At 39.4% G+C, this 11,992-nt stretch overlaps 1 protein-coding gene across 3 annotated transcripts in view; it reads right to left on the minus strand.

The window, feature by feature from the left end:
- Window positions 1-10,550, minus strand: part of TIAM2 (TIAM Rac1 associated GEF 2) — a 185,049-nt gene extending 174,499 nt beyond the window's left edge. For 2 of the 3 annotated variants that reach the window (XM_072141075.1, XM_072141076.1), the window contains exon 1: window positions 10,356-10,548. The gene's annotated coding sequence lies outside the window, so the exon portion shown is untranslated. Of the gene's footprint in view, window positions 1-10,355 lie in introns of all 3 variants that reach the window. The other variant, XR_011854100.1, reaches the window with a different exon arrangement.
- Between the last annotated feature and the right edge of the window lie 1,442 nt (window positions 10,551-11,992).

Below are 11,992 nucleotides of genomic sequence, written 5' to 3' on the forward strand. Positions count from 1 at the left end.
ATGCAGCGGGTAGGGGCAGGAGGCAGAGTGTACTGCAGTGTGCAGACAATAGAAGCCATCTATGAGAAGAATCTGACCATAGATTTATGGTTGTATCAAAATTGTATACATCAGGACTTATAGAGACAGGTTGTAATTATATCTGTGAAATGCTGGATTTTTGTAAATAACCATAAATTAGAGAATGTGGTAATTTGTTATCCTGAGTACAGTTAAGAATCTTGTCTTCAAGGGATTAAACTATTTAAGCAGCATTGAATCTGGATCAATTTTAGGCTGCCCACAGTTCCCATGATGCCTTGCATTTTCTTATTAAGTAATTTAACATTAAATCCAGTGAGATTCAAGTAAATCCACTGTACACTGCATAGTGGACATACAGAATGTATATAGAGGCTAGCCTGGCAGCTTTCATCACATAGAGAAGCATGGAGAATGTAATAAATAGTACAAACAAAAAGTGAAATACTAAGGGTTGATAACTTCTCTGTTGCACAGAAAGTGTCCCAGTAGGTGTGGAGGGGTGATGCAGATGACTGTAGTTCTGTAGCATCACAGACTGGAATGGAGGGACTCATAGGTAACACGGGAGACATTTTACCTCACTATTCTGTGTAAGAGACTTCTGCATCTACAGATCTGTACACATTCACATGATCATCCCCACCTTCTTCCAGAGAGAGAGCATGGGGCAGCAGCCTCTCCCCTCTTTAAGTCTGTTGTTGTTAACAAGACAGTTTCACAGAGCCTTTTGGCACAGTTTGGAGGAAGCAGCTACTTCAGGAATAGGCTAACTGAGGAGGATAGCAAAGAAACTACTGGATATAAATAATCAAATTAATAAGCAAAGTTGTTCTACATCTCAAGAGCTATTGATTTGTAGGGAAAGAACAGTGTTGTGCTTTGATAAAAAGAGATTTGAATTTAAAAAAAAGGATATAAAGCATGTCAGCAAAGGTTGGTTCACACCGCTGCTAAGCAACCATCTCAATGGCATATATAGAGGTAGGAACAGCAAGGAAAGCAACATAATAGAAACTGGCACATGGAAAATGAATATCTTTATTTTTGACTGCAGTGCCCCTTAAAATTTATATTTACTGCCACTAAAATGTTTAAAATAGTACACATATTCTATATTTAGAATGTAACAAATATTAACCTGGTCTAGTTCACACAAAATACTAAATTAGAGAGACTACTGATATGGTTTGCACTTTGTAAAGGTAATGCCAAGTAATATTTGGGACACTGCGCACTTAGCTGGAACCCGGTAGCTTAAATGATGCACTAGGAGACAATAGACTATACAGCTATTTCCCCATTTCTGGGTGCTGATAGTGCCTTATACCCGCATAATTGGGCTGGACTGCTCTAGTTATCTATTACCAGCATTTTGTGAAGATGGAATTTCCTTTGTACAGACTCTCAGAACAGCTCAAGTTGTTACTGCTGACTCTTAAGAATGTAGTCTTATTTCCCATTCCCGCAATCAGCCGAGGAGCCTGCTGCCTATGCTGACGTGTTTCCTCCAGTCGAGTGGAGCTTTTCTTTTATACGGTCAGTGGCAACACTGAAACACAGCTAGTGCCTTCCTAGTTCAGCGCAGACTTACAATTTTGAGGTTAGAATTGTTATTGCTCACATTTTTCTTTAACCCATATTGAGGCATTAGCCTTTACTAACTACCAACTAGAAGAAGAAAAAATGATTTGTGCTGTAAAAACAGTAAATATATAGTTTACTCCTATATGGCAAATGGCTGGGGGGCACCTGCTATATTGCTTGCAAGAAGGCCACATTTACAACAAACTCAAGGGGACCTTTATCTCATCTCTGTTTGTTTTGGCTAGTTTTTTCCAGTAGTCTTTCTGTCTGCTTCTTTGGTAATTTATCAATCTCACTTTTTCCTTGTGTTAAATAGGGGATCTTTTAAAGATCATTTTTGAGACATTTGTTAAAAATGTCAGTTTTCCTTAAGTATGGTTTAGTCTGGAGTTTTTTGCGGCAAAAATCTGGAATAGAAGATAAATGTATCTTACTGATGAAAAAAACAAATGCCCGGCGGACATTTCTAAATGTCCCCAAAAAGGAGCAAAAAATGCAATGCCAAAAAATGTCTAAAAAAAAAAAAAACAGGAATAATGATAAATGACCCCCAACGTGTTAGGTAGCAGCTATTGTGAGCGTTGTATATGTTCATTTTATATTCCAGGATTCAGGAATCTCCAAATATACTGTTGCTATTCAGTTGCTTTGTAGCCTCTCCTTTCTGCACTCAATAAAAGTCGTAGCTTGTGGCTGAATATTACAGCAGTCACTCAGAGTAGGGGGCTGAAATCACAAAAATCCTGGAATATGAAATAATCTTTAGGGGCAGCACAGTGGACAGTGGGTAGCACTACAGCCTTGCAGTGCTGGTGTCCTGGGTTCAAGTTCCATCCAGGTCAATATCTGCAAAAAGTTTGTATGTTCTCTCCCTGTTTCCGTGGGTTTACTCTGGGTCCTCTGGTTTCTTCCCAAATTACAAAACATATTGGTAGGTTGATTAGATTGTTAGCCCCATTGGGGACATGGACTGATTTGGCAAGCTCTGTGCAGCGCTGCGTTATCTGTGTGCGCTATATAAATAAAGGAATTATTATTATTATCATCATCTTTCACTAATATGCTTCTGTCCAGAAACACAGATAGGAATAAACATGCTTCCCAAGAGTGTGTGTAGTTTTGTATTGTCCAAACTGTTGACATATTTCCTTTAGACAAATCCCATCTACAGACTGAGGGAAAAACTAAAAGCAGAAAGTCATTCCTAATACCAATATTTGTGCCTTTAGAGAAGAACATTACTTTTGAGGCATTTAGATATTCTTTTGTCTAACAAGTGGGTTGCGACTATTAGCAGAACTACCAATAGTAGCACATTTCAACAAGGAAGAGTAAATAATGACGCTGATGGACAAAACTTTACATAGCTCCTGTATGTTTTATTATGGAGCATCAATCATCCCTTCACTGCACCATTAATTTTGCATTATTCTTGGGTTATGCTATAACTATGATTTAGCCATTGAAGGTAAAGTTAAAGTTTGGAATTGATGGACCTGAGTCATTTATCAATCTTATGCATTATGACACTATTATACCCGTAGTGTTAACAATAACGATACTGAGCAATCATTGTATTGTGACATCACTGTGTTTATATACTGTTCTATCATTGTGCGGATTTATTCTGTTCTCTGACACCAGTGTTTATTATGTACTGGAACATCCCTGTGGTCATTACAGCATTTCAAGAGTAATGTTAGAATGTGATAAAGGTGACTGTTCATTCCTCCAATAGAGGAGGTGCGAAATAGAGGAACAAAAAAAAAAAAAAAAAGAGCATTAACATTTTAAACTTAGATCATTGGGGGTTCAGACACTAGGCACCCCTACTTACTAGCTGCTGAGTGATATCATGTCCATTGACTACAGCTCAGTCAGATTCTAGTGAATGGGAACCAAGACTGGGCAGCTGACAAGTTTTGGGCATTTTCCTACTGACCAAGGCATTAGGGGGGTTCAATATTGAAGGTCTGAATTACCCCTAATCATACATGTTGCTACATAATTGTTTCTCTGCCAATTTTACACATGGCAATGTGCTGCATTACAATCTAGCATACGGCAATGTGCTGCATGACAATCTAGCACCTTTGATGTTCGACAAAAGATGTGATCAACCAACAAACAAACATTTGTCAAGTGATTGTTTGCACATTCACACTCGGCTAAGAATTATTGATTGTGATTATTGCAAATTATAAACAGTCCTTGAGATATTATTCACACATCAGAGTTTTGGTCAGTGTTTGTAAGCCAAAATAAGAGTGACTTAAAAAAAAACACAGAACAGGTACAAATCTTCCCATTGTAATCTATGGCTGTATAGTCTCTGTTCATGGATTTGGCTTATATGTAAATAAGGCATGGTTGTGACATCAGCCACATAGCAGACAGCCTTTATTGTGTATATGTCAGGACACTGGGGGTGCGTTTAATAAATTTTACACCAGTGACCACAAAACTGTATTATTGCCCCTGACATTTGTTGAAAAAAAACCAGCTCTTTGTGAAGAGCTTCTGTCACGTTAACAACAATGCATTGATAATTCTTTGTCTTGTGCCGGGAAAATTGGGGGACAGAGTCCTTGAAATATTGTAATGTATTATGCAAAGAGTCTACAAAAAAAGCAACGCGCACTTGAAATCATGATAACAATAGTAGACAGGGTATCCTGGGGGTGATTTAATTGTATATGGCTATTGGTTTTCTCTCTTTTTTTCTACACCTTGTTTAAGGGAAATGGCACCTCTTTTTGTTGCAATAGTGGATTTGTGAAGGTGTAGGTTAAACTTCTGCAATGGGTTACAAAAGTCTCCATAAAACTACAGACTCATGCCAGATTTAATACCCTCTATGATAAATCTTAAAGCCCAAATCCCCTCTCCAAAAAAAGCCCAGCCTAATAATAAATGACAACCTTGACGTCATATTTCAGGATGATGCAAGGACTTCCACCTGTTGTATTCTGCTGGGATGTGACCAGCACACTGTTCCGTTTCCACGGACTGAGCACCTTTGTTTGCAGCCGCCCTAAGACAAAGAATTATCACCTCACTTCTGTCAAGTGTGACACAAGCTCTTCACAAGGCAGAGTTACACATGGAATAATAATGAAAAGAAATTATTATAAAATATGCTTGAATCCAATTGGCTGCTCTTATTTTATAAAAGATATAAAATACAGACATTGAAGCCTTTTACTAATAATTCTGTTGTTTCTGCACAACACATTATAATAGATTCACACTCTATGATGTCCTTGTCAACACCCAGTAATAAGTGTTTATTTGAATAGCTCTCTGCCAACAGATCAGAAAAATAAAGACATTGTCAAATGCTTGTCCAGCTGTAACTATTATAGGAAGATAGTACTAGGTTTTCAGATATTTTGGTATTAAATGATCTTAAATATAAGATTGTATAGATATTTTAAATTAAATATAATTACAGTAAAATATTTTCATGTAAATGCACATTTTCGAAGAGCCAAGTGGATTTTTAAAGAAAATCCACCATTAAAATCAGGCATGACAAACCAGTGAGGCTCACTCATAAATCCAGGAACATGAATGTGAAAATCTACTTATATTTGTTATAAATGGGCCATTTCCTTTTAGAAATCAACTCTTAAAAGAGACAGAAGGGCTTCTGGGTATCTATCAGAGCCCCTCTATGATGTAGTTTCACAAGCTATGAGACTATCTTCCCCTCCACTCCTTCAGCACTTCCCCCTTCTCGATGTAATCTCACAGCAGCAGAGAAAGTTTCAAATTACAGTGGGAGTGGGAGGTGCTCCTTGCACACTGTAACAGTATGTGAATCTGCAGCACGAAGGGGCTCTGGTAACACCCCCTACCATCATTTTATTAGTTGATTTTAAAAGGAAGAGACCATGGATCACAAATATAAGAAGATTACCACAGTCATGGTGCCTAGATCTATGAGTAATTGGCCCTGGTTTATCATGCTCAGTTTTGATGGTAGTTTTCCTTTAAAACAATTCATATATTTATTGATGTAAGGAAATTTTACAAAACGTTAGACAAAATTGCAATAATGCATTATTAGTACTGAACCATTGTGAAGCCATCATTTTTTCAATAAGCTTGGCCCACAACCTGTGGTAACCAAAATACTTCTAGATATACACCGCCATATCAAGAGTGGCAACATGTGCACTATAGGACCTGTGAGATTGTCTTATAAGACTGCTTTAAAAATATATATATATATATATATATTTTTATGTCCCCTATATAGTGCAGTATAGACCATTATTAAAGAGTAAAAACTTGAGTATAACTTGTGTATAAGTTGTCTGACATATAAATTCCTTATTCCATTCCTAGTTTACCAGATACCGTCTACATCTCCTATTATTCCTTGGGTAGTTTTTACTGCAGCTCCTCTGCATGTTTCGAAGGTCCTTTCATTGTATAGGTTGAAAGGTAAAATCTGCAGCAATAAAAAAATACTGCAGATTTTAGCTGCAGCATGTAGAAGATACTTCAGTATTACTGACAGAATGCTGTCATCTGAATGTAGACATCAGTATTTGACGGTTTGGGTTCTATTCCAGGTTCTGATGTACAAATGCTGAAGGGAAATACTTTTATGATCGTGGTGCCTAAATCTCATTCACAAAGCTACTAGTGTACAGTATAGTGAGTTAGTCAGCAGTCTGAAAATCTAGACCTATTCTTAACCAATAATATAAAAGGCATGCAATAGTGATAGCACAATAAACAATCATTGTTTAATACGACATTTAACTCCTTAACGCTCTGCGCCGTAGCTCTACGGCGCAGAGGTATAAGGAGTGTATGAAGAGGGCTCACGGGCTGAGTCCTCTTCATACAAAGGTGGGGGTTTTTGCAAAATGCATAAAACCCCCACCGCTAATAACCGCGGTCGGTGCTTGCACCGATCGCGGCTATTAACCCCCTAAACGCCGCCTGCAAAGTCGCAGGCGGCGTTTAAAAGACGGCGGCGCGTGGGCGCCGCCATCTTTTTTTTGATCGCCACGCCCCCGAACGTCATCGGGGGGTGGCGATCAGTTGCCATGGTAGCCTCGTGTCTTCTCTTGACACGAGGCTATCTGGCAGCTGCATATTCGTTACAATGAGCCAGTGGCTCATTGTAATGAATGTGCTGCAAAAATGCCATATATTGCAATACAGAAGTATTGCAGTATATGGTAGCAGCGATCTGACCATCTAGGGTTAATGTACCCTAGATGGTCTAAAAGATAGTGAAAAAAAAAAGAAAAAAAAAAGTTTAAAAAATAAAAAAAATTAATAAAATATTAAAAGTTCAAATCACCCCCCTTTCCCTAGAACGGATATAAAACATAACAAACAGTAAAAATCACAGACATATTAGGTATCGCCGCGTCCCAAAATGCCCGATCTATCAAAATATAAAAACGGTTACGGCCGGCGGTGACCTCCGAGGCGGGAAATGGCGCCCAAATGTCCGAAATGCGACTTTTACACCTTTTTACATAACATAAAAAATGAAATAAAAAATGATCAAAATGTCGCACAGACCTCAAAACGGTAGCAATGAAAACGTCGCCTCATTTCGCAAAAAATGACCCCTCACACATTTCCGTGCGCCAAAGTATGAAAAAGTTATTAGCGTCAGAAGATGGCAAAAAATTTTTTTTCTTTTTTGTACACATTCGTTTAATTTTTGAAAATGTATTAAAACACAATAAAACCTGTATAAATTTGGTATCACCGCGATCGCACCGAACCAAAGAATAAAGTAGGCGTGTTATTTGGAGCGAAGAGTGAAAGTCGTAAAAACTGAGCCCACAAGAACGTGACGCACGTGCGTTTTTTTTTCAATTTTTCCACATTTGGAATTTTTTTTCAGCTTCGCAGTACACGGCATGTTAAAATAAATAACATTACGGGAAAGTAAAATTTGTTACGCACAAAATAAGCCCTCACACAGGTCTGTACACGGAAAAATGAAAAAGTTATGGATTTTTGAAGTTGGAGAGCGAGAAATGAGGCGAAAAACCCTGCGTCCTTAAGGGGTTAAGAGGGTCCCAAAAACTCAAACTTTTAGCAACCGTGTTTTAGAAGATATAAGGACACGTGTTGCACATTCCCGGGCGCAAGCGTATCGCTGTAAACAAAGATTCGATTGTATGAAACTCCTCCCCACTATGCTGGAATTGCCTTCCTAAACGCAGCCGGATGCCACATTCTGTCGATGCGTTTGCAATTCAAATCATTGGGCTAAACGCATTAAACACATAAGTGCTACTAATAAAATGTATTTACATGTGATGAAGCATTTTGCCAATGCATTTCAAAACACAATGCAAACACCTTGTGTGATCACAGCCTAAAGCAGTTTTTTAATCTAATGCTAGCGGTGGATGATTGGAGAAACTCCTCCTTGGTCCACCGCTGATCTCAGAGAATCCTCAGGGCGCGGTCCCACGTTGCGTTTGCAAACGCAGACGCAGACCAAACCGCGCCCACCGGGCGGTCCTCGGTCCAATCGCATCGGCGTTTTCAATAGAAACATAGAGAAACGCCGATGCGATTGGACCGCGGACCGCCCGGTGGGCGCGGTTTGGTCTGCGTCTGCGTTTGCAAACGCAACGTGGGACTGCGCCCTCAGTGTGTGCTCATGGCTTTATATAACTTCATGCCTAGTAACCCACATGAATCTCATTCATATAAATTGTTGGAAGAAGTTGCCTATGGCAATCGATCAGATCAATTGAATGGTATTGGTTGTAATGGTAACTCCGGCACATTTTGATATTACACATAATGCATGAGGTCTCTTATCGATAAGCAGATAACAATCCTCCAGTCTTGTTGTATTAAAGGTTATTACCAAGTATATCTGAAACATTCATATTAAGAAGAGGTCACAGTTGGTCTAATTAAGTTTTGTAGTTTTATGCCCATTATGTCTTTATGCACATGACTGTATGAACTGGCGTTTTAAACAAAAAGCCATAGTTTTCTAAAAGATGAGCGATTGGTATTTTCTGAAATCCTAGTCTATTACTTACATGTGAATATACACACTTTAACTATACCACACTGGCATGCTGTTGTAGTTAGGCCAAGACAGAGGCCAACAAACAGAGGATAGTTCTTGGCTTGATTTCTACCCTGAGGGTGCATTCACATGATGCGTTACGTCGTGTGTCGCGTTTGGGACGCATTCCACTGGCTTCAGCCTAGATTACATGCTAAGGTTACATTGCGTTTTAGCAGATGCAGTGGAAACGCAATGTAACCTTAGCATGTAATCAAGGCTAAAGCCAGTGGAATTCATCAAAAACGCGATGCACAACATCGTGTGAATGCGCCATGATGGTACATTCACTCAAATGTGACTGAGCAAGGGAATACATCATAGTGATTTAAAGAGGGAGCTAAAGAATTAAAGTATCTATACTTTCCAGTACTCGCAGTGTTATTTGGATGGGTAATGTGTCCTACACGTGGGACCACACTGGACCAAATTCATGTCAAAGGGTACTTTTACATCTCGATGGGTTGTTCAGTAAGGTTTATATACATATAAGATAGTTATTGCTCCTTTAGTCATGTTTTCATTAAAACTACCCACATCCCTAAGAATAATATTTAGAGTTATTAGAATCAGTGTTATTATAGATTACATTATTGTTATTTATTACCATTTTGAATTGCAGATTCCAATTTATTATTCACAATTACTGTGTGACATTCCATAGTAAATCATCAATACTAAAGGTATTTAGGTAACCGGCTCATCCATGCTCCAAAGCAAATAAAATGCTGCGTATGTTGCGGTTGTGAATCAGAAACATAAATGCAATGGAATAAATGATTCATATTTACTCAACAGAAATAAGAAAACAAAATGATAGAACACTGGTGTTATTGAACACTAAATGGGTGCACCAGGTCCATATAGAATAGCTATAAGAGAATACATTCTATCTGCATTGTCCAGTTTTTTATAGATCATAGAAATACGACGCTACATATATCCAAAAGAAACACAAAAAACGCAGGCAAACAATATCTTTGTAACCTAAGTACTCTGCAGCTCTCCAGAGGTCAGCAAACTCTCTGAAATGGGAATCATTGTTAGCTCAGATCTGCAACAGCTGTAATTTATTGAGAAGCCAAATAATGAGCAGACTCCAGGCACCATAGCAGGCAGTAAAAAAAAAATCTAATCCAAATAAATTGTAACTCTGCTCCTCCCTGCTGGATCCGCAGCCTAAATTTAGAGGCAGGCTAGGAACTCTTAAAACAAAATGAGGTGGACGCAGTTGCAGAAACCGTTCAGACAATAAATCCCATAATATACACACATGCCACCGCCAAGTCCACAGCTCATTCCAGAAATGCATCAAGACTGTCATACTACCAAGAACAAGTTATAGAGCAGAAATCACAACTGCATCTATGTACTCAGATCTGAATCTGAATGGGTCTCTGAAATATTTGCATCAGAACTTTGTGTTTACCTGCAATCCTATACAAAACCTAGAGATGACACATAAAGATATCCCCACAAATTCTGCAAAAAGACAAACTGATATCACATTGAATTGCGTCAAAGGAAAATTGATCTCTACCCCATATATATGCGATACATCTGAATATCCAAAGCTGCTGTACATTGCCCCCTCCTGTATGGAGTCTATGAGGTGGAATGCTGCGAGTATTGGGTGGGATCTTTGTGTTCAGAGTAAATCTCCACTTACCTCTTACTTTAGGCAATCCCTTAGATCTGGACAGCTCTCTTACTGTCACCGAGACTTTCCTGGGGTGATGTGCAGATGTGGTGGCTGGCACACAGTGCAGCTATGTACATATAGGCTTTCTAGGAGATTATTCTGCCATATACTGTACTGAGTCTTATCCGTCTCCCTCTCTTCTCAGTGTCTGGGCAATGTCTAGGAGACATTGTACACCTCCAGCAAGACCACACCCCTACTAAGCCCATTCACCAATCCCCAGCCACAGAGTCCTCAGTAATTTGCATACAGTGTGGAGCTGCAGCTGGGATGAGGGGGCAGCGTGTGTCACATATAGGCTGCTATATCCTTTACATATGGAGCTCTTTAACAATGGCATGAATAGGCCTCCCTGCTTGTGCCTAGACATACACACAGCTCCTGCATGTAGGACACGGTTTGCTTTTTCTTTCTCTCACAGTTTAGGTTTCATTTAAAGGACATCATAAGTCAAATTATATGTTTTACCTGTTAAAACTCGAGGGGGAAAAATTAAAATGAGTTATTTCCTCTTGTGAACCACTGCAGGGGGAAACGTATTGTCATGAGACTAGTGGAGAATGTGATAGAGAATAGAATAAAACTTTATTAAACCCGTTGGGAAATTGTTTTGTGCATCATTACTCCAGGCAAGGCATGAACAGTGTTTCACATAATAAACAACACAAATAACAATACAATTACTGCCTTAATTTTTGGAGGGGGGGAGAGGGTTTGGGGGGGGGGGCTGAAGGTGTGACTCACTCTGACCACCGTATGGTTAAATAGTTCTATTGCCTTCGGGATGAAGGAGTTGTAGAACCTTGTGACACCCCTGGGGGTAGTCATGACTTATGTTGCTCCGTTGCTGCAGTAGTGTGTCGTGTAGTGGGTGGCTGCCATTTTCCGCAATGGCATCAAATTTCCTAAGGCATCTGGTTTTCCAGACTTCCTCAGACACAGCTTCTCCCCAATAGTGTTCTGGGCTCTCGCAACCTGGTCATGGCCTTTCCGCATACCCAGTCAATATTGGTCCTCCACTCAAGCCTGTCATGAATGTACATCCACAGGTACTTGTAGGTATTGTACCTGATTTATTTCTCGGACGTTGATCCTAATTGGTACTGCGGCCGTTTTGTTCCTTTTTAGGTTGAAGACCATCTCCTTTAGTTTTTCGACATTAAACAATAGGTTGTTGCCTTCACTCCACTTAACAATGTTGTTGATGGTATTTCTGTACTCCTCATCGTTGCCCTCATTGATGCAACCGACAATAACCTAGTCGTCCGTAAATTTTTGCAGGTGACAGGAGACAAAGTTATATCTGAAGTCCAGAGTGTAGAGGATGAAGATAAAGGGGGATAGTACGGCCTTGTGGTGCTCCGCTGTTGCTGATGACTGTATCGGAGGGGAGGTTTCCTATTTGGATGTAATGCAGTCATTTTGCCATTTGCAGTGACCTTATTTTTTCTCTCAGGGTGCCAGGTTCTATTCAAAGTACATAATTCTGACTGAGGTTCCCCTGTGCTTTATATTCATTATAGTTTATTGAGAAGAAAGGCAAAGTGCAAACAAACTGCAACAACATGTACATACCAGTTCCAAGACACACATGTACTCGGATC

Source organism: Engystomops pustulosus, chromosome 3 (genome assembly GCF_040894005.1).
Source record: "Engystomops pustulosus chromosome 3, aEngPut4.maternal, whole genome shotgun sequence".
NCBI lineage: Eukaryota > Metazoa > Chordata > Amphibia > Anura > Leptodactylidae > Engystomops > Engystomops pustulosus.